This window comes from Rhincodon typus, chromosome 32 (assembly GCF_021869965.1).
Source record: "Rhincodon typus isolate 14 chromosome 32, sRhiTyp1.1, whole genome shotgun sequence".
Taxonomy (NCBI): Eukaryota; Metazoa; Chordata; class Chondrichthyes; order Orectolobiformes; family Rhincodontidae; genus Rhincodon; species Rhincodon typus.
The window spans coordinates 35,485,209-35,504,545 of record NC_063363.1 but is presented as its reverse complement, the minus strand read 5'-3'; the positions used below and the strand labels follow the sequence as shown (position 1 = coordinate 35,504,545).

General features: G+C 41.3%; 1 protein-coding gene across 5 annotated transcripts in view; it reads left to right on the top strand.

Moving 5' to 3' along the window:
* LOC109917665 (rho GTPase-activating protein 32-like) overlaps positions 1-19,337 on the top strand; it is a 488,544-nt gene that overhangs the window by 175,769 nt on the left and 293,438 nt on the right. The window lies entirely within an intron of this gene.

Sequence of the window (19,337 nt, the reverse complement as noted above, 5' to 3'; positions counted from 1 at the left end):
ATCTGCTGGGTGACAGGCAGTGACTAATAGGTACCACAAGGATCAGTGCTTGGGCCTCCCCTATTACCAGATGAGGGAACCAAATGCTGGTATGTTGATGACACAAAATTGGGCAGGTGGTGAGGAGTATGCAAGGAGGCCTCCAGGTGATTTACACAATTTGAGTAAATGGGCAGACACATGGCAGATGCAAAACAGCATGGCTAAATATCAAGTTGTACGTTTTGTGAAAACAGAAAGGCAGAGTTTTGTTTAAATGGTGATGTATTAGGAAATGTGGGCATAGAAAGGGATCTGGGTGTCCTTACACACCAGCCAATGAAAGTATACATGGCAGGTGCAGCTAGCAGTTAGGAAGACAAATGGTATATTGGCCTTCATTTGAGTCACGTGTCTTTCTACAGTTGTACGGGGCCTTGATGAGACCATACCTAGAATGTCACATGCAGTTTTGGTCTGTCTGTCTAAGACAGGATATACTTGGCACGGAGGGAGTGCAGCGGAGGTTCACTTGGCTGATATTGGGGATGGCAAGACTGTCGTACAATGAGAGATTGTTTCGACTGGACCTGTATTCACTTGAGTTTAGAAGGATGAGAAGGAATCTGTGTGAAATGTATAAAATTCTTACAGGATTGGATGTTAGATGTAGAGAGAATGTTTCCCCTGATTGAGGAATCTAGAACCAGGGGTCACAGTCTCAGGATACTGGGTAGATCATTTAGGATTGAGATGAGAAAAGATTTCTTTACTCAACGGATAGTGAACTGTGGAATCCTCTACCACAAGGCTGTGGAGGTCAAGTCACTGCATATATTCAGGAAAAAGAGTTTTAAATATTAATGGCATCAAAGAGTATGGGGTGAAAGTGGGAATGTGGCACTGTGGTAGAAGATCAGCCATGATCATATTGAATGATAGAGCAGGCTCAAAAGGCTGAAAAGAATTCTCCTGGTCCAAGTTTCTATGTTTCTAAAACATTGTGGAATGAAGTAGGGAGCAGGTTATTTTACTCCTGAGTCATGTCTAATAAAGCAAGATTAATTAACTATCTCACAGTCAAGGAATCTCTTTGGAAGGTAATCATAAGGAGAACGTTACATTCAGTTTGAGCATGCAAAACCTGAGTGTGAAACTAATATCTGTATTTTGATAAAGACATTTACAAAGGTATGAAGACAATGATAGGGCAAGATCAGTGATGTTACAGAAATGAAACTTAGGTGGTCATTAATGGGGGCACAGATATGTAGTTGATAGTTCATCTTGGCTGTCACATTTGACACCAAGGTTGCAAATGTATTGGTTCAGGCTCAGACCATTTCCAAGAAGAGAGTGAGTTAGTGGCTTTATGGTGGAGACCAAATATATCTGTCAGCATTTAGTTAAAGAAAATTTCTGCTTATTTATTTCTGGTTATCAGGTATTTTAGCAACAGTGGAGGAGTAAAGAAATTGTGTGAGGTAGCATACATTTGTAAACTGATGTAGTGTTTCCTGATGATGTGGTCAAGGGACAACATGGAGATGAGAAATAGTAGGGGCCAAGGATAGAGCTTTGGAGACCACCAGAAGTAACCATATGGGAGCGGGATGAGAAATTATGGGTGTGGGTTACAGGCGGTGATTTGATAGATACAAATGGAACCACATGAATCAGCACCATTCATCTGGGCAATGCTGGAGGGGCATTTGAAGAGGATGGTGTGGTAAGCTGTTGACAGCTCAAGAAATGGAGGGATAGTTTGCCTTTGTCACAAACATATCTAATATCATGTAACTTGTGAACATCTGGTTGATAGAATGGGTTCCTGGGACCAATAGCACTGATTTGTCAGTGACAGCAGGCTTAACAAATTTGGAAACTGAAGGGCTGTTGGAAATGATGCAGTAGTTTAGAAGGATTGAGAGGCTGAGTATGTATTTTTGAAGAAAGTGGTGATGATGGTACATCTTGGGGAATGGGGCAACTGTTGCAGGATTGAGGAACTTTTCTATATTAGCTCATGGGAGCCAGGAAGAGAAGTCTCTGTTGGTCGTAGGGATGAGAAAAGGGAAGTAGGTATGGTGCAAGTTAGAAGAAAAACTGGAGAAAGTCAAGAGTTTTAGGCTGAATGCTGGGGGCGGGGGGAGTCCTTAGACGATGTATTGATCTAGTGGGCTCAGGGAAGGAAGAAAAGCTATAGGGAGAGCTAATGAAATTGTCTTATTCTGAATGACATGGAAGTCATTAATTCATTGTATTTGTTGGAACAGAGGAGGAGGAGTTAAGGGAAAAGAGTTTAAGATAACAGATTGTAGTGGAGAAAAGAAGCCGTGAAGGTGTTATCTTTACATCTAGGATGATTATGGAGAAGTGAAAATTGTGACAGAGGAGAGAAGGATTTTAAAATTACTTTTACATGACCTGGCAGTGAATGGTTGAACTAGTTGCCTGCCAAATTTGTTCAAGTAGGCCACCATTGAACGTGAGGTAGCAGAAATGATGGCTGCAGTTGAAGGAATGAATTCTAGAGAGAGGTAATGGTTCTAGGGGGACGAAGACATTAAAGGCAGGAATTGATCTGGTTTTGCGGATCAATTAGTACAAAAGTAATGTGGTGGCTTGAGGACCAAATGCTGGACAGTTGGAATTTTGAAGTGCCATTCTAATGGAATTGGGAAAGATCCCAGAGAAAGGTACGGAAATCATCAGAGCTTACCAAGAATAATGTGACTGCATGAGATTGTGGGTGGTGTTTATAAAGTCATAGAGTCACAGCATGGTACAAACCTTTCGGTCCAACCAGTCCATGCCAAACATAATCCCAAACTAAACTAGTCCCACCTGCCTGCTCCTGGCCCAGGAGTTTGTATGGGAGGTAATATTATGGACGTCAAGTGGAGCAGTTACCTCGGAGGAGGGAAATGTGATTAATTGAGATGGATGTTAAAACCACCTTGGATGAAAAGCCACTCAGTACAACATTGATAAGAAGTTTTTGATACTTCAGCAAATTGTGGAGAATGACAATTTAATTTGAGAGATGATGGCTCAGAGGAGGGTGCTGGTAGAGTAAGGTGGCAGGCCAAGTGATTTGGTGAAAAGAGACACACCACAACAGACACTCTAGTGAGTAACTAGAATTATTTTTATTTTTTAAAAATATTAGGATAAGGCAAAGCACAAAATCAGCATTTTTCTCAGGTAACTTTAAGGAAAAAGCTGTACATACAAATATGCAATATCCAAAATCTGGCTGTCTAAAAACTGGACATTTTTACAATGGAAATCTTCACTGTTTAAACAGTTGCACGTCTGGTTTGATCTGCTTGGAAAATGCTTGCCCAGAGTTGGAGAGGAGCAGTCATACTAACATGCTTGTAGTTGACATGTTGCTGTACATTGAGTTGTCTTAAAGGTATCTTCAATTATGACTGAAAGAAAACAATAAAGTAGTAACTTAACATTTCTGAAATGCTGTGTTAGTCAGGCACTGACTATACAAGTTGAAGTCTATTCAGTATTGGTTTTAGCTAAGAGCACGTGGAATGTGCCCTCGAAACATAAGAAGCCAGACATTAACAAATTGCTGAGGATCAATATTGCAGGAGGACTGGATTTGATATATTGAGATATATATTGAACACTGTGACTGAATCTATTGCGTGGTAACAAAATTAATCACTGAATGATATGCCACACCGTGGTAGATGTGCGTATTCTGGGAAGTCTGAGATCTGGCATGGTCTTGGCCCTAAGGGTGTAGGATTTTAAATTTGTATTGTATGTATTTAATTTCCTGAAACTACAGTTGGAAGGCATAGCAGGAACACTGATGGGAGAATAAGAAACTGATGGGTGGGATTGAAATTGGAATTGAAACAGTTTATAAAATATTTACAATGTGTTGTAAATTGATCTAGCAGCTGCATTTATTTATGTTTATGTTGAATGTAATTGCATTTGAGTGATCAATGAAGCAATGACTGTACTTTTCAAGTTTAGGGAGGGTTCTCAATTCAACCTGAATCTAAATATTTATTTCAGTTTATATTGGTCATGCTAAATGTTGTGGAGATGTTTAGTGAAGATAGTAACTAGTCTGGTCTTTTGAAAATGTTATATGTGGACAATTAGTTATTTTCATAAGCTACAGATCCTAGATCAGAGATGGCAGCAACAATGGTAAAGAAGATCTAATTACTGAAGAAAAAAACATGAGTATGAACCTAGAACCAGTTAAATTAGCTAATTTCGGTATATAATTCATTTTTACATTATTTCCTATCCACCTTTCAATGTCACCTTTTTAATAAGATTTTGTTTTTTAATTTTTGTTTGTGTGATGTGGTTGCCATTGGCTATGCTAGCATTTGTTGCCTATTCCTAGTTGCTGTTTAGAAAGTGGTGCAGCTTGTGGTGGGGTCAGTCTAATCTGCAATGTCCCATATCTTGCCTAGGTTGCTAACCTTTATGCATAAGAAATGAGAATAGTTTTACCATTACCAGTATTTGCATCTGTGGGGTCATTTATTTGAGTAGATATCTACTATGCCACCATCTCCGTGCACACAAAAATATGTCCACCTCCCCACACCTCATTCTCATAACTGCCACACACCGTAATCAGACACTGTTCTCTCTGAAGCCATCCAACTTCTCAAACATAGTAATCAGCCTCAATTAAAGCACCATCACTGCTCTTCCTTTTAGTCTAGTTGCTGGTGTCGGTGAAGTATAGTTGCTAACCAAGGGCAAGAACATCTGCAACAGGAACAGAATCAATGAAGTTTGAAGTTACCACTTACCTCCCCTCTGAGATGCATGTCCTCCTAGATTTTCCCATGTTCAGACACTTGTCTGCCTCAATCTGGTCCACTTTTGACACACAAACATCCTGGACCCACTGGTATTTGCAACTGTAAGTGTTTCTGAATTCAAAGCATGCTTTCCTCACTGGCAGCCCCTTTTTAGCAGCAGGCAGCCAGTGAGTGCAGGGCTAGTTCTATAATCGCCATTGTTACCTTAGAAGAAGTAACAATGCAACCCCAAATATTATCTCTGTAACCTCACTGGTATCATTGGAAGGCAGTAGCCTCGTGATATTATAGCTATTCTATTCATCCAGAGATCTAAGTAACATTCTGAAGAATCGGGTTAAAATTCCACTGTGTCAGCTAGTGGAATTTGAATTCAATAGAAATCTGGAATTGAGAGTCTGATGATGACCATGGAACCATTGCTGATTGTCAGGAAAGCTCAAAAATTGTTTGCTAATGTGCTTTATGGAAGGAAACTGCCATCTTTACCTGGTCTGGCCTTTAAGGGACTCCTGACCCACAGCGGTGTGATTGACTTTTAACTGCCGTCTGGGATGGGCATTAAATGCTGGCCTAGCCAGCAATACCTCATCCCGAGAATGAATCAAAAAAAATACAACCAGGGTTGCCCAATCACTGGTCATTACTAGTTTGAGTACACCGGTGTCCACCAGCCTCTTTAGTTCTGCCTCTCGTTTTGGATGGATGGCGTATGGCAGTGTCCAATGCGATTTTAAGATTAAATTTCTCTCAGTCAGTAACTGACACTGGATGGCCTCATTTCGTAGACATTCTGTCTCTTAAATACACTTTAGTGCATTCAGAATTTGTCCATGCACCTCTGGAGTAAGGCAGGGCATCACGTGACCCCGAAAGAGAGCCTTATTTGGTGAAACAAGCTGCAAGAAGTTATTATTGTCAGTAGGTATTGGGATTCAGCAGCCACTCCCATCTGCAGGTAGGCCTACAAAAGATTGACCTTCTATGAATTTTTGCTCCTTGTCAGGCCATTTAACAGACTTTTGATCAAGGGCAATGGGTATATATTTGCACATAGTGCTGATTTAACAACAGTATTGAATTCACTACAGATTCCGATCAATCTGTTGTGATTTGCAGGGAAGGTGATGCCTAGTCATATAATTGCTGGACTGTTAGTCCAGAGACCCAAAAAACTGCTGCCCTTGAATGACTTAAATGTTGTTCCAGGCTCCTAGCAATTTTGACTCCAACTACCCTCTGGACAGTAAGTTCTGGCCGAGCCAGTGACATTCACATCTGCTGAATGAAACGAAAGCCTATAGTTTAGAAATCCCTGGTTTGTGAATAATGTTGCAAAAGGCTATGTTGTGAGCCCCCATGAAATCTTTGTTTATTATGTATTATGAGAGTCACTGGGCAGTCATTTTATGTAATGAATAAATGATTAGAAATGCAAAACTGACAGAATTGCGGATGTTGGATATCAGAAACAAAACAAATTGCTGAAAAAAACTTGGCAGGTTTGGCAGCATCTGTGGAAGGAAATCAGAGTTAATCTTTCGGGTCTAGTTCTGAAGAAGGGTAACTAGATCTGAAACATTAACTCTGATTTCTCTCCACAGATGCTTCCATATCTGCTGAGTTTTTCCAGCAATTTCTGTTTTTGATTGCCAAAATCCATTTCCAATGCTGCAAAGTGAATGGTGACCTTTATGTTTTTAATTTGTAAGTTTGTTGCTTGAGGTCTGTGTAAACATATCACTAATCTGCAGAATTATTTTTTCCTCTAATCTCATGGATAAGTGGATTGTTCACTGTCTGGAAAAACGTTTGTTTGATAAAGAACAGGAAGCAGCCTTCTGTTTTTCCCTTAGTCCCTGCTCTTTGCAGATTACCCATTTGAATTCATCATCTTCAATGACTTTCCTAGGTAAATGACTACAAATGCACTCTATTGCTCTTCTTATTTGAAATGATTTGCCATAAAAGTAAATGAAACTAGAATCTGCCTCCCAGTGCACCATCCTCTGATTCAGATCTCAAGATAAAACATTAACCACAATAACAACTAAGCTCATCCTTACACATTGTAGTAGGCATGCCTACTCCATCTCCTGTTGAATTCCAGTTGTTAAATGTGAAATCTGTTTCAGTCTCAGCATGGGCAGGAAATTCAGGGGTTCAAGACTTTCCCATGACCCTATATTTTTAAAACTTGTTCATAGAATGTAGATTTCGCTGATGAGACCTTCCTAATTGTTCTTGAGAAAGTGATAGTGAGCTGCTGCCTTGATCAGCTGCGTTCAACTTGTGCAGGTGCACCTACAGTGCTGTTAGTTCTAAGATCTATTTCCAAGACACAAGAGTTTATGGCTTGGAGAGCAACATGCAGATGATGGTATTTTCCCATGATTCTGCCCACTGATAAATTGTCACAATGATGGTGTTGGAGGTGTGTGTGCACTCATACATACTTTGGATACTTGAGCAACCTACAGCAGTGAATTCAAAGCACTGGAGAAATAGAACCAATGGTGCTTTCACCTGATCCTTCAAGTGCAACAGGAGGTCCAATATGCATATCCATTTACGAGCTAAATCTTCTAGCATCAAGGTGCTCACTTTGCTGGGCAGGACATGTCATTCACATGCCTGACTCCAAATTTGTGAAGCAACTGCTTTAGTCGGAACTTAGTCATATCAAGAGACTTCTTGGGTAAGCAGAGATAGTTGAAGGATGTCTTCACGGGATCCCTGAAAAGATCCAACAACCCTGCTGACTGATGGCTTGTGACTGACCAAAGTGGGAAATAATTTTTTTGGGCAGTCATCAAATGAGGTGAAGGTAAGGTGGCATAGAGAGTGCACAAGCATCAAAATGACTCAAATTAATCAATGCTTTATGCGCCACCTTCCCTATTCTGTGGCAGAGTCTATAGAGTACAAATTAACTTTATCAGTCAGTTAACAACTCATTAAAATGGAGATTACGGAAAGAAATAAACAACTTGAAGTTATACACAAAAGCAATAGTGCCAGATTGGTTGTGGTTGAAACGTAACGAGTTGAAGCAGGTTGTCTGGTGATGTGTAGAATTTTGTATACTACATGTTACAGGGATTTTACTCAGTTGAAAGTTCAAATGACTATCGATACACTTACAATTCAGTTTCTCTCTGGGAACACTGGAATCAGCAGAGGCAGCTGGATGGCCTCTTTGATAAACGAGTATACTATGGCAGTGTAGCGGTAATGTTTCTGGACTAGTAATCCAGAGACTCTGGCTAATGTTTTGTGGACAGTAGTTTAAATTATACCATGGCAGCATGGTGAAACTTATATGCAATTAATGAAACTGAAACGTTCAAGTTAGTCTCCGGAACTATCATCGATTGTCGTAAAAATGCATCTGGTTCGCTACTGAAATTTAGGGAAGGAAATCTGCTATCCTTCCCTGAACAAGTCTACAGGTGACTCTAGATCCATAATAATGTGGTTGAATCCCGGGAATATGTCCAGGAAAGTTATTTGGGTGGAACTGAGATATAACCCCCCCCCCCCAAAAAAAAAGTCAGTGGGAAATTGAGAAGCAAATTTATAAGGAGGTTTCAGTTATCTGTGAGAATAATAGGGTGGCTATGGTAGGGGATTTTAATTTTCCAAACATTGACTGCGATTGTCATAGTGTTAAGGGCTTGGATGGAGAGGAATTTAAGTGTGCACATGAAAAATTTCTAATTCAGTATGTCGATGCACCTGCTGGAGAAGAAACTTGACCTACCTACTCTTGTGAAGTAAGGCAGGGCAGGTGACTAAGGTGTCAGTGGGGGAGCACTTTGGGGCCAGTGCCCATCATTGTATTAATTAATTTCGCTCTTTCTAAAATAGTGATGGAAAAGGATAGACCGGATCTAAAAGTTAAAGTTCTAAGTTGGAGGAAGGCCACTTTTGACGGTATTGGGCAAGAATTTTCAAGCGTTGACTGGGGGTGCAAATGTTCCTAAGTAAAGGGGCGGTTGGAAAATGGGAAGCCTTCAAAAATGAGATATCAAGAGTCCAGAGACTATGTTTCTGTTAGGGTGAAGGGCAAGGCTGGTAGGTGTAGGGAATGCTGGATGACTAGAGAAATTGAGGTTTTGGCCAAGAATAAGAATACATCAGGTACAGACAGCAGAGATCAAGTGAATCCCTAGAAGAGTATAAGGGCAGTAAGAGTATACTTAAGAGAGGGTAAAAAAGGGGACGTGAAAGAGCTTTGGCAAATTGGGTAAAGGAGAATCCAAAGGGATTCTATAAATTCATTAAGGTCAAAAGGGTTACGAGGGAGAGAATAGAGCCTCTTAAAGATCAGCAAGGCTGCCTATATGTGGGACAGCAGGAGATGGGAGAGATACTAAACAAGTATTCTGCATCCGTGTTTACTGTGGAGAAGGATATGGAGAATAGAGGATGTAGGGAAATAAATAGTGTCATCTTGAGAAATGTCCATATTACAGAGGAGGTGGTGCTGGACGTTTTAAAATGCACGAAGTGGATAAATCCCTGGAACCTGATCAGGTGTACCCTAGAACTCTGTGGAAAGTGAGGGAAGAGATTGCTGGGCCCTTGCTGAGATATTTATATCATCAATAGCCAGAGACAAGGTGCCGGAAGACTGGAGGTTCGCCAGCGTTGTGCCACTATTTAAGAAATGTAGTAAGGAAAACCCAGGGAACCATAGACCAGTGAGCCTGGCATCGGTGGTGGGCAAGTTGTTGGAGAGAATCCTGAGGGACAGAATGTACATGTATTTGGAAAGGCAAGAACTGATTAGGGATAATCAACATGGCCATGTGCATGGGAAATCATGTTTTACTAACTTGATTGAGTTTTTTGAAGAAGTAACGAAGAGAATTGAAGAGGGCAGGGCATTGGATGTGATCTATATGGCCTTTGGTAAGGCGTTCGACAAAGTTCCTCATAGTAGACTGGTTAGCAAGGTTTGATCACGTGGAACATAGGGAGAGCTAGCTATTTTGATACAGAACGGCTCAAAGGTAGAAGACAGAGGGTGGAGGTGGAGGGTTGCTTTTCAGATTGGAGGCCTGTGACCAGTGGTGTGCCACAAGAGTCGGTGCTGGGTCTACTGCTTTTCCTTATTTTATATAAATGATTTGGATGTGAACATAGGAGGTATGGTTAGTAAGTTTGCAGATAACACTAAAATTGGAGGTGTACTGGACAGCGATGAAGGTTACCTCAGTAACCAGGGACCTTGATGAGATGGGCCAATGGGCCAAGGAGTGGCAGATGGAGTTTAATTTAGTTAAATGTGAGGTGCTGCATTTTGGAAAGACAAATCAAGGCAGGACTTATACACTCAATGGCAAGGTCTTGGGGTGTGTTGCTGATCAAAGAGACCTTGGAGTGCAGGTTAATAGTTCCTTGAAAGTGGAGTTGCAGATAAATAGGATAGTTAAGAAGACATTTGGTATGCTTGCCTTTAGTGGTCAGTGCATTGACTATAGGACTTGGGAGGTTATGTTGCGGCTGTGCAAGACGTTGGTTCAGCCACTTTTGGAGTATTGTGTGCAATTCTGGTCTCCCTCCTATAGGAAGGATGTTGTGAAACTAGAAAGGCTTCTGAAAAGATTTACGAGGATGTTGCCAGGGTTGGAGGGTTTGAGCTATAGGGAGAGATTGAATAGGTTGGGGCTATTTTCCCTGGAGCCTGGGACACTGAGGGGGTGACCTTACAGAGATTTATAAAATCATGAGGGTCATGGATACGGTAAATAGGCAAGGTCTTTTCCTTGGAGTAGGGGAGTCAGAAACTAGCGGGCATACGTTTAAGGTGAGAAGGGAAAGATTTAAAAAGTACGTAAGGGGCAACATTTTTCACGCAGAGCGTGGTGCATGTGTGGAATGTGCTGCCGCAGGAAGTGTTGGAGGCTGGTACATTACAATATTTAAAGGCATGTGGCTGGGTATATGAATAGGAAGGGTTTAAAGGGATATGGGCCAAATGGGACTAGATGAGTATAGCATATCTGGTCAGCATGGACAAGTTGGACCGAAGAGTCTGTGTCCGTGCTGTATACCTTATGACTCTATACATACCGAAGCAGCTTCCCAGACTCTGTTACATGTGGAGCAGAAGGTGGTTGCAGGAAAGGGTGGGTGGGATATTGGTGTGGTAGCATATTCCTTTCACTGTTTTGTCCTGGCTTCTGCTTTTTCCTGACAGCAAGTCTTGAGGTGCATGATGCTTTCGTAGATGATACTCCTCCATTTTGGACATTCCCAGTTGCCTTTGGGAGTTCCACCCTTTGCCACTGAGGCCTTGAGGGTATCGCTGAAGTGGTTCCTCTGTCCACCTGGGGTCTGCCTGCCGTTTCGAAGCGGGGCGTGGAGCGCCTGCTTGGGGAATCTCATGTTGGCCATGTGAATGGTGTGCCCAGCCCATTGTAGCTGATCCAGGGTGGTCTGTGCCTTGACATTGGGGATGTTGACCTGGTTGGAGCTGCTGGTGTTAGTACATCTTTCTTCCCAGTGGATTCGCAAGATCTTGCACAAGCAACATTGGTGCTACTGCTCCAGCACCTTGAGGTGTCTGCTGTAGACACCTCAAAGCCATATAGGAGAGTGGGAGCCACCACAGCTCTGTTAACCATGATTTTGATGTCGGATCTGAAGTTGTCCTTAAACACCCTTTTTGTCAGGCGGCCGAAGGCTGCACTAGCACACTGGATGCAGTGCCAGATTTCCTCTTTAATAGGTGATTTGGCCGACACAACACTTCTGAGGTCATTGGAAGTGGTCAACATTCTCCAAAGCCTCTCCATAGACCTTGATGATTGAGGGTTCGCTCTATAATGCCAGGCCAGGTTGGTGGAGTACCTTTTGTCTTGCAGATGTTCAGGATGAGACCCATGCTCTCATATGCTTCTGTAAAGGTGCTGACAATGGTCTGGAGTACATTCTCTGGGATTGCACATATGCAAGCATCATCAGCGTACTGCAGCTAGATGACACTGATTGGGTTGACTTTCGTTTTGACTTGAAGGCAGTGGAGATTGAATAATTTGCCACTGCTTCTGTAAGTTAGCTCTACTCGAGCAGGGAGATTATTGGTGGTGAGGTGAAGCATTGAAGCGAGGGAGATTGAGAACAGAGTTGGGCAATACACAGCTCTGTTCGATACCAGTCTGAATAGAGAATGGGTTACCATGACTGCGATGTCATTGTGGAGCAGGCAAAGGATGGTGACAAACTTCATGGTCCAACCAAACTGGAGAAAGAAACTCCATAATGCTTCCCGGTTGATGGTATCAAACTCGTTTATAAGGCTGAAGAAGGTGGTGTACAGGGGTAGGTTCTTTTTTCTGTGTTTCTCCTGCAGCTGCTGCTCATGAAAATCATGTCCAGTATGCCCTCTGTGGCCAAAAGCTATGTTGTGACTCTGGGTGGAGTTCCTCAGCCTCAGGGAGGGGATGGTTGAGGAGAGCTTTGGCAATAACTTTTCCAATGGTCGACATCAGCAAGATTCTGTAGTTACCACAGTTGAACTTGTTCCCTTTTTTGAAAATGCTCGGGACTGTGGCATCTTGGAGTCCTCCTGGGATGCTCTCCTCCTTCCAGATAAGGCAGACAAGGGCATATAGCTGCAGCAGGAGGACCTTGCCTCCTCACTTCAGTGCCTCAGCAGGGATAGTGGGTGCACCAGCAGCCTTATTCTTAAGCTGGCGGACAACCTTCTCTATTTCGTGGAGGACTGGGTGTTGCTGAGCTGGTGGTATGTAGCATACTGTAGGATGGATTCAAGGATGCCCAGATCGACGCCAGGGCCCTGTTTGAGGAGATCTCTGAAGTGCCCCCGACAGTTGTTTGATGGCTTCTTTATCGTTGATAAGAGTCACTCTGTCCTTGGCCGACAGTGGGCTGGGGCCTTGGGTGTTTGGTCTGTAAATGGTCTTGACAGCACAATATAAACCCTGCGTATCATAGTTGTCAGCCACTTGTTGGGCTTCCAGTGCTTTCTCCACCCACCATCCTTTTTTTATATTGCGGGTTTGTTGTTGAATCATGGCCTTCAGTGGCCTGTAGGCCTGCCTTTTCTCTCTGAGCGTGGTTGTTGTTTTACACTTAGAAATACTATACGCTTTCGGCTTAATAGTTCTTGGATCTCCTGATCATTCTTGTCAAACCAGTTTTGGAGTTTTCCTGGTTGAGTGATGGACTGAGTTTTTGCAGGCATTGATGATGGTGGTCTTGAGGGCGGCCAGAGGCTGTTTGAATCGTGTGACTCGATGTCACCAAGGGTCGCTAGGTTTGTGGAGACGAGTTGGTTTAATGAGGCTATTTTTTCCAGGTCTTTGGGTGCCTCAATGTTGGATTAGTATGGGTGAGCACAGGGTGTGCAGAGTGGCCAAAAGTGTTAACACGTTGGATACAACGGCAGGCTAGGCAAAGTCAACCTGTGGAGGTTTGCAGAGCTCCCTAACTCTTTGTTTTTAACAAGGGTTGTTTCTGACATGTTTGTGTGGGAGAGCAAGTTACAAATTGCATGGCAACTGTTGAAGTGATGAGATAAACTGGAGGAAGCAGTTTAAAAAGTGGGGTCCTTTCACCTTTTTTTTTCCGATGAAGGGTCTAGGCCCGAAACGTCAGCCTTTCTGCTCCTATGATGCTGCTTGGCCTGCTGTGTTCATCCAGCCCTGCACCTTGTTGTCTCGGATTCTCCAGCATCTGCAGTTCCTACTATCTCTGATTCAATTTTAACCTCCTTTCACCTAAGATGGAAATGGGGAGGATCATGAGTCTGGAGCCCTGTTCCATGGAGAATATTTGACGTAGGGACGTTGAGTGTGATTCATTTGTGCAGGCTTAAATCTACGTATATTCACAGACATAGCCCTGTTTGTTGAAAGCAAAAGTGAAATGTCTGCCTATTGAAAAACATTGCACTCTATCAGTGCCCTTGCTAATTATAATAGACTTGCCTAGTTTGAATTTAATTAGTTAACTAAGAAGGACAGATGACAATTCCTGCTGCATCGCCATGCCAACCACAGTTTAACCAATCAGCACCCTCTGGTGCAGCATAAATTATTGTTTCCTTTCTAAGCATGTTTGTTTTCTTGTGTTTTAATACTGGTGAAAAGCTTTGACTTCATGTCACCTTTTAGCGCTGCTTTGTACTACAAACAATTACTTTTTGTTTAAAGTGCTCCGTCTATTATTAATATACATATTCAATTGTAATAAAACTGGTATTTTGTACAAAGAAATAGAAATTTCAGAGTAAATGTTTGTCAAATTTATTTCAGTTCAGTAATTTTGTGTAGTTATATAATATGATCAATGAGCCTGGAGATGAGAGAAACACTATGGCTTCTGATTTCACTCCAGGATCAAGGTATTGAAATACATATAATTGAAATGAATGACATTGTATTTAGGAAGAGAGATGCATGCTCCTGTTTGGAGTGCAGCATGAGTGCACCTCTTGAAACTATCCTCCAATCTCACCAGTAATCTCAGTGTTCACTCTAACTAGTGTCAGGAGTTCTTCATTAGATTTGTGCTGGGAACCTGAAATGCAATTGAGTACAGACCCAGAGTCCTCAGCCTTCACCTCATGACAAGCCCTTCATTCCTGAGATCCTTCTTATGAACTTCTTCTGGATCCTCTCCCTGGCCAGTACATCCTTCCTTAGATATGGGGCCCAAAACTGCTCATAATATTCAAAATGCAGTCTGACCAGAGCTGGATACAGCCTCAGCAGCACGTCCTTGCTTATGTATTCTAGCCCTCTCAAAATGAATGCTGACATTACATCTACCTTCCTAACTGCCAGCTCAACCTGCATGGTAACCTTGAGAGAATTCTGAACTACGATTCCCAAATCCCGTTGTGCTTTAGATTTCTGAAGCCTTTCCCCATTTAGAAAATAGTCAAATCTGTATTCTTTCTACCAAAATGCATGACCTCACACTTTCCCACATTTATTCTACGTGCCTCTTCTTTACTCACTCTCTTAGCCTGTCCAAGTTCCTCTGCTGCCTCCCTGTCTCAACACTGCCTGTCCGTCTACCTATCTTTGTGTCATCTGCAAACTCAGCAACAATGCCCTCAGTTCTTTCATCCAGATTGTTGATGTGTAACATGAATAGTTGTGGTGCCAACACCTGACCCCTGTGGAACTCCGCTAGTCACTGGAAAAAGATCTGAAGATGACACCTTTATCGACAGTCTGTGTCTTCTGCCAGTCAGCCAATCCTGTATCCATGCCAGTACCTTGCTTCTGATACCATAGATTCTTATTTTTTTAGCAGCCTACTGTGTGGCACCTTATCAAAGCTTCCTGGAAATCCAAATAGATCACGTCCACTGATTCTCCTATAAGTAACATCTATTTTAACTCCATTGTTGAATTGCTATTGATGAAGCAAGCTCAAGAATAAAGATTGTTACATGCAGTTCTGTTAAGAACCATTTAGGGAGGAGAATACATATGGTTTGCAATTTCTACCTTGTCTATTCTATAATTAACTTTGGCCAAGTAGTTGTGGAGGTTACTATCTGCTAATTACAATTTAATTTCAATCTAATTTAGTCTGCAGGTCAGACTAAATTATACATGGCCTCAATATCAAACCATCTGACATCTGGAGGGTGCATTGCCAACTGTTGATAACTTGTTGTTTAAAGCTCATGTTTTAATTTCAACATTGTCATGTGCTCAATGAGAGGTGAACCACTTGTGCAATGTGTTGCGAAGTTGGGTAAAGTACTTGTGGATTGGGAGGCAGGATGTTACAATTTGGTGTTTGTAAAATGCTAGGAGGGAAGCAGTGCGTGGTCCATCTAAAAGATGATGTACTTTTTCTTAGACATTCTAAAAGGATGTATGTGAGCAGCAGCTTATGGGTTTGCAGGTGCACAGAGAGCGGTAAAATTGTAATGTGTATCAAAAGGCTGTAGAGTTATCAGGCCAAGCTGCAGTTTTACCAAGACAACAAGGTTTTGAATTTAGCCAATCAATTTGAACCAGGCACTTAAATACCAAAAATCAATTAAATTGAAATCTGATGGTTTTGACAACATTTGACCAATCCTATTATAAGAAATTAATATGTCATCTAGGGTATAAAAGAAGGGCAGTTGAGCGAAGACAGGGGGGCTAACTGCCATCTGCCAGAGTTAACAGCTCTCTGCTCTCGAGAGAATCACTGACTTTCACAGCCTCCTCCAGGTTTTAGAGAAAGCACCATCTAAAAAATCAAAAGTACCAATGGCACAACTAGTTAATATTCTTGACAGAAGAATCGACGGAGAAAGTTTTCCTGACAGAACATTTGACTAAGAAGGCATAGAGCATTCCACAAAATATGCAAGCTGGCTGTAATTTTGAGACACTAAATTCTATTTTTTTTTATTTTATGCAAGTGGAACTTGTATTTATTGGAACAGCATACCATTAGAATTTTGTTTTATTCAGGAATAGTTAAAAGGGGTTTATTCGGTTTGTTAATAGTTTAGTTAATTTGTTCACTGTTAAAGTTAGCTGGATAAATTGTTGATTTTAAAGTGAGTGTCAGGGTTTATTTTGTTCAACCACTAGAAGTTGTTGAAAGGCAGGTTACACCACTTTTCACATTCCTTTTACAGATTATAGGGAGATGTGCTTCTTTTTGGATGTTTCGATTTTAATTCTCAAAGGGGGCGCTTTATAACAAATGTTACAGTAATTATAATAGAGATGTTTAATGAGCATTGTCTATAATTTGAGTTAGTACCGTTGGTATATTGCCCAGTGCTGTTTCTAGTTAGGACTACAAATGCAGTTTTTAGCTAATCGGCATTTTCTTATACAAATGTACTATTGAATATCATTGCTGGCTTTGTGCCGTGAAGTTTGATCATTGAGATCAGATTTAAATACCCTGAACAGCACTTGCATTAATGCTGAGATCCCCACTTCAAGTTTTGTCCATAAACTTTGCAGTGTGCAAGTTCTAAAATGTACTCTTTTTTTGTATCATCCTTTTTTTTTCCTGTCAGTGTCTGTCTGTATATTCTTACAGGTTTCAGATTAAAGTGATATATGACAATGGGTTCGGTTAGTTTTCTCTCTACAGTTCTGTAATTTTATCAACCTGAAATAGTAACCCTCGTGTCTTTTGCATGGAATATGCCTGAACTGCTGAGTATCTCTAGCATTTTATGTTTATATTTCATATTTCCAGCATCTGTAATATTTTACTTTTGTTTCATTGTCATTGGTTTGCTCCACACAAATGCCAGGCAATGACCATTTCTAGTAAGAGACCATCTAACCACTTCCCTTTTACATTCAATGGTGCTATCATCACTGAATCTCCCACTATCAACATCCTAGGGTTACCACTGACAAGAAACTCAACTGGATTCGCCATATAATTACAGTCAGGAGTGTGATGGAATACTCCCCACGTGACTGGATGGTTGCAGCTCCAATCACACTCAAGAAGCTTGGTACCATCCAGGACAAAGCAGCTTGCTTGATTGGCACCACATCCATTGGCATCTACGCCTTCCAATCATCAGTAGCAGTGTGTACTATCTAAAAGATGCATTGCAGGAATTCACCAGAGATTCTTAGACTGCACCTACTGAGCCCATGACCACTTCCATATAGAAGGACAAGGGCAGCAGATACATTGAACACCACCACATGCAAGTTCCCCTCAAAAACACTCACCATCATAATGTGGAAATAAATCACTGTTCCTTCACTGTCGTTGGGTTAAAATCTTGTAATTTCCTCCCTAATGGCATTGTGCGTCAACCCACAGGACATAGACTGCAGTGGTTTAAGAAGGCAGCTCATTACCACCTTCTCAAGGCCAACCAGGGATGGGCAATAAATGCTAGCCAACTAGCCAAAAATAATTACTCCTCTTCACTTGTCTCACTGAGTGGATATATTCCACACTTTATCATGCACACTTCTGCCCCCTCTCCCAATCACTATAATTTTAGCCCTTTGGTAGAGTTCTAACCAAGTTGGACAGTCCCATTTCAACAATCTGAGCACATGTTTGTAGTCTGACTTCTCGTGCAGTACTAAACGAATGCCATACTGCCACAAATGCTAATTTCAGATGAGCTAATAGACTGACGCTGACATAAAAGTTGTAATAACATGATTTCACATACAAGCAGGGGAATTTTTTTGGTGACCATAATTGCTTACCTAACACTGTGAAAGAAATGAGGAAGGGTCACCGGACCCGAAACGTTAACTCTGTTTTCTCCTTCACAGATGCTGCCAGACCTGCTGAGCTTTTCCAGCAACTTTGTTTTTGTTCCTGATTTACAGCATCCGCAGTTCTTTTGGTTTGAATTTACACTTAGTTGTACATAAACAGAAATCACACGACACCAGGTTACAGTCCAAGAGGTTAATTTGAAATCACAAGCTTTCGAAGCACTGCTCCTTCGTCAGATGAAGTCCTTTGTACATTTGTACATATATGTATTAATCATGGAAAGACAGTAACTCACATCTAGCTAACATGATTAATTGAGCTTCTTGTATTTTAAAAATGATTGAGGGTAAAATAGCTGATAGTGTGGATTACCAAAAATAAATTTAATTAAATTTCACTTAATAGACTTGCGAGCAAAGTTGATACTTGTGGAATAAAAGGAATTGTGACATTATGGAGACAAAGTTAGCTGAGTGACAGGAAACAATATAGTGGTAAATGATTGGTTTTTCAGGTCGAAGGATGGTGTATGGGTTCCTGGGAGTCAATCTGAGGACTGCTGCTTTTCATCAGCTATACTAGTAACCTAGACAACGATGTGCAGGGCACAATGTCAAAACTTACAGGTGACACAAAATTTAATGTGTGGCTTTCGTTCATTTAGCACTCCTAGTGTGACAAACAGCATACCAAATAAATACATGAAAATGAAAATCACTTATCAGTAAAAAAACGCATACGACACATTATCTTCCTGACCTGTAATTGTTGCATTAAAAAATCTATTTAACGCTGATCTACATCTCAAATCAAAGCATTAACATTAAAAGAACCCACAAAAACCTCTCGATATATTTAAAAATAGATGTCTTAAATGCAAAATTTATAACTGAAAGAAAACGGATACCAGAAATTAATGTGCTCTAACTGTTAGTGTTCTCGGTTGGACATCTACCAAGTCAGTCTGTGGAAATTGTCACCTGTCGCACAAGTGGCAAGAAAGAGAAAGTACAGATCCCTTTGCAGAGGGCTGCTAGTTTGAAAGGTCTACTTCAGTATTTGAGAAACATACTTTTCTAATTCATGTTAATGTGAAAATGCATTAATGTAACGTACCTTAAACGTGAGCTACTGCCTGAACTATGAGGAGGATAATGATAGCCCTCAAGGTCATGGTCTGGTGGAATAGATTGACTTGGCAGATTAAATTTAATGCTTAGAAGTGTGAATTTTTACACTTGTTTGAAAGAAAGGAAGGTTATATAAAATGTGCAGGGATGAAAGAAGTATTACTGCAGAAACGTGTTTTTCCTGTTC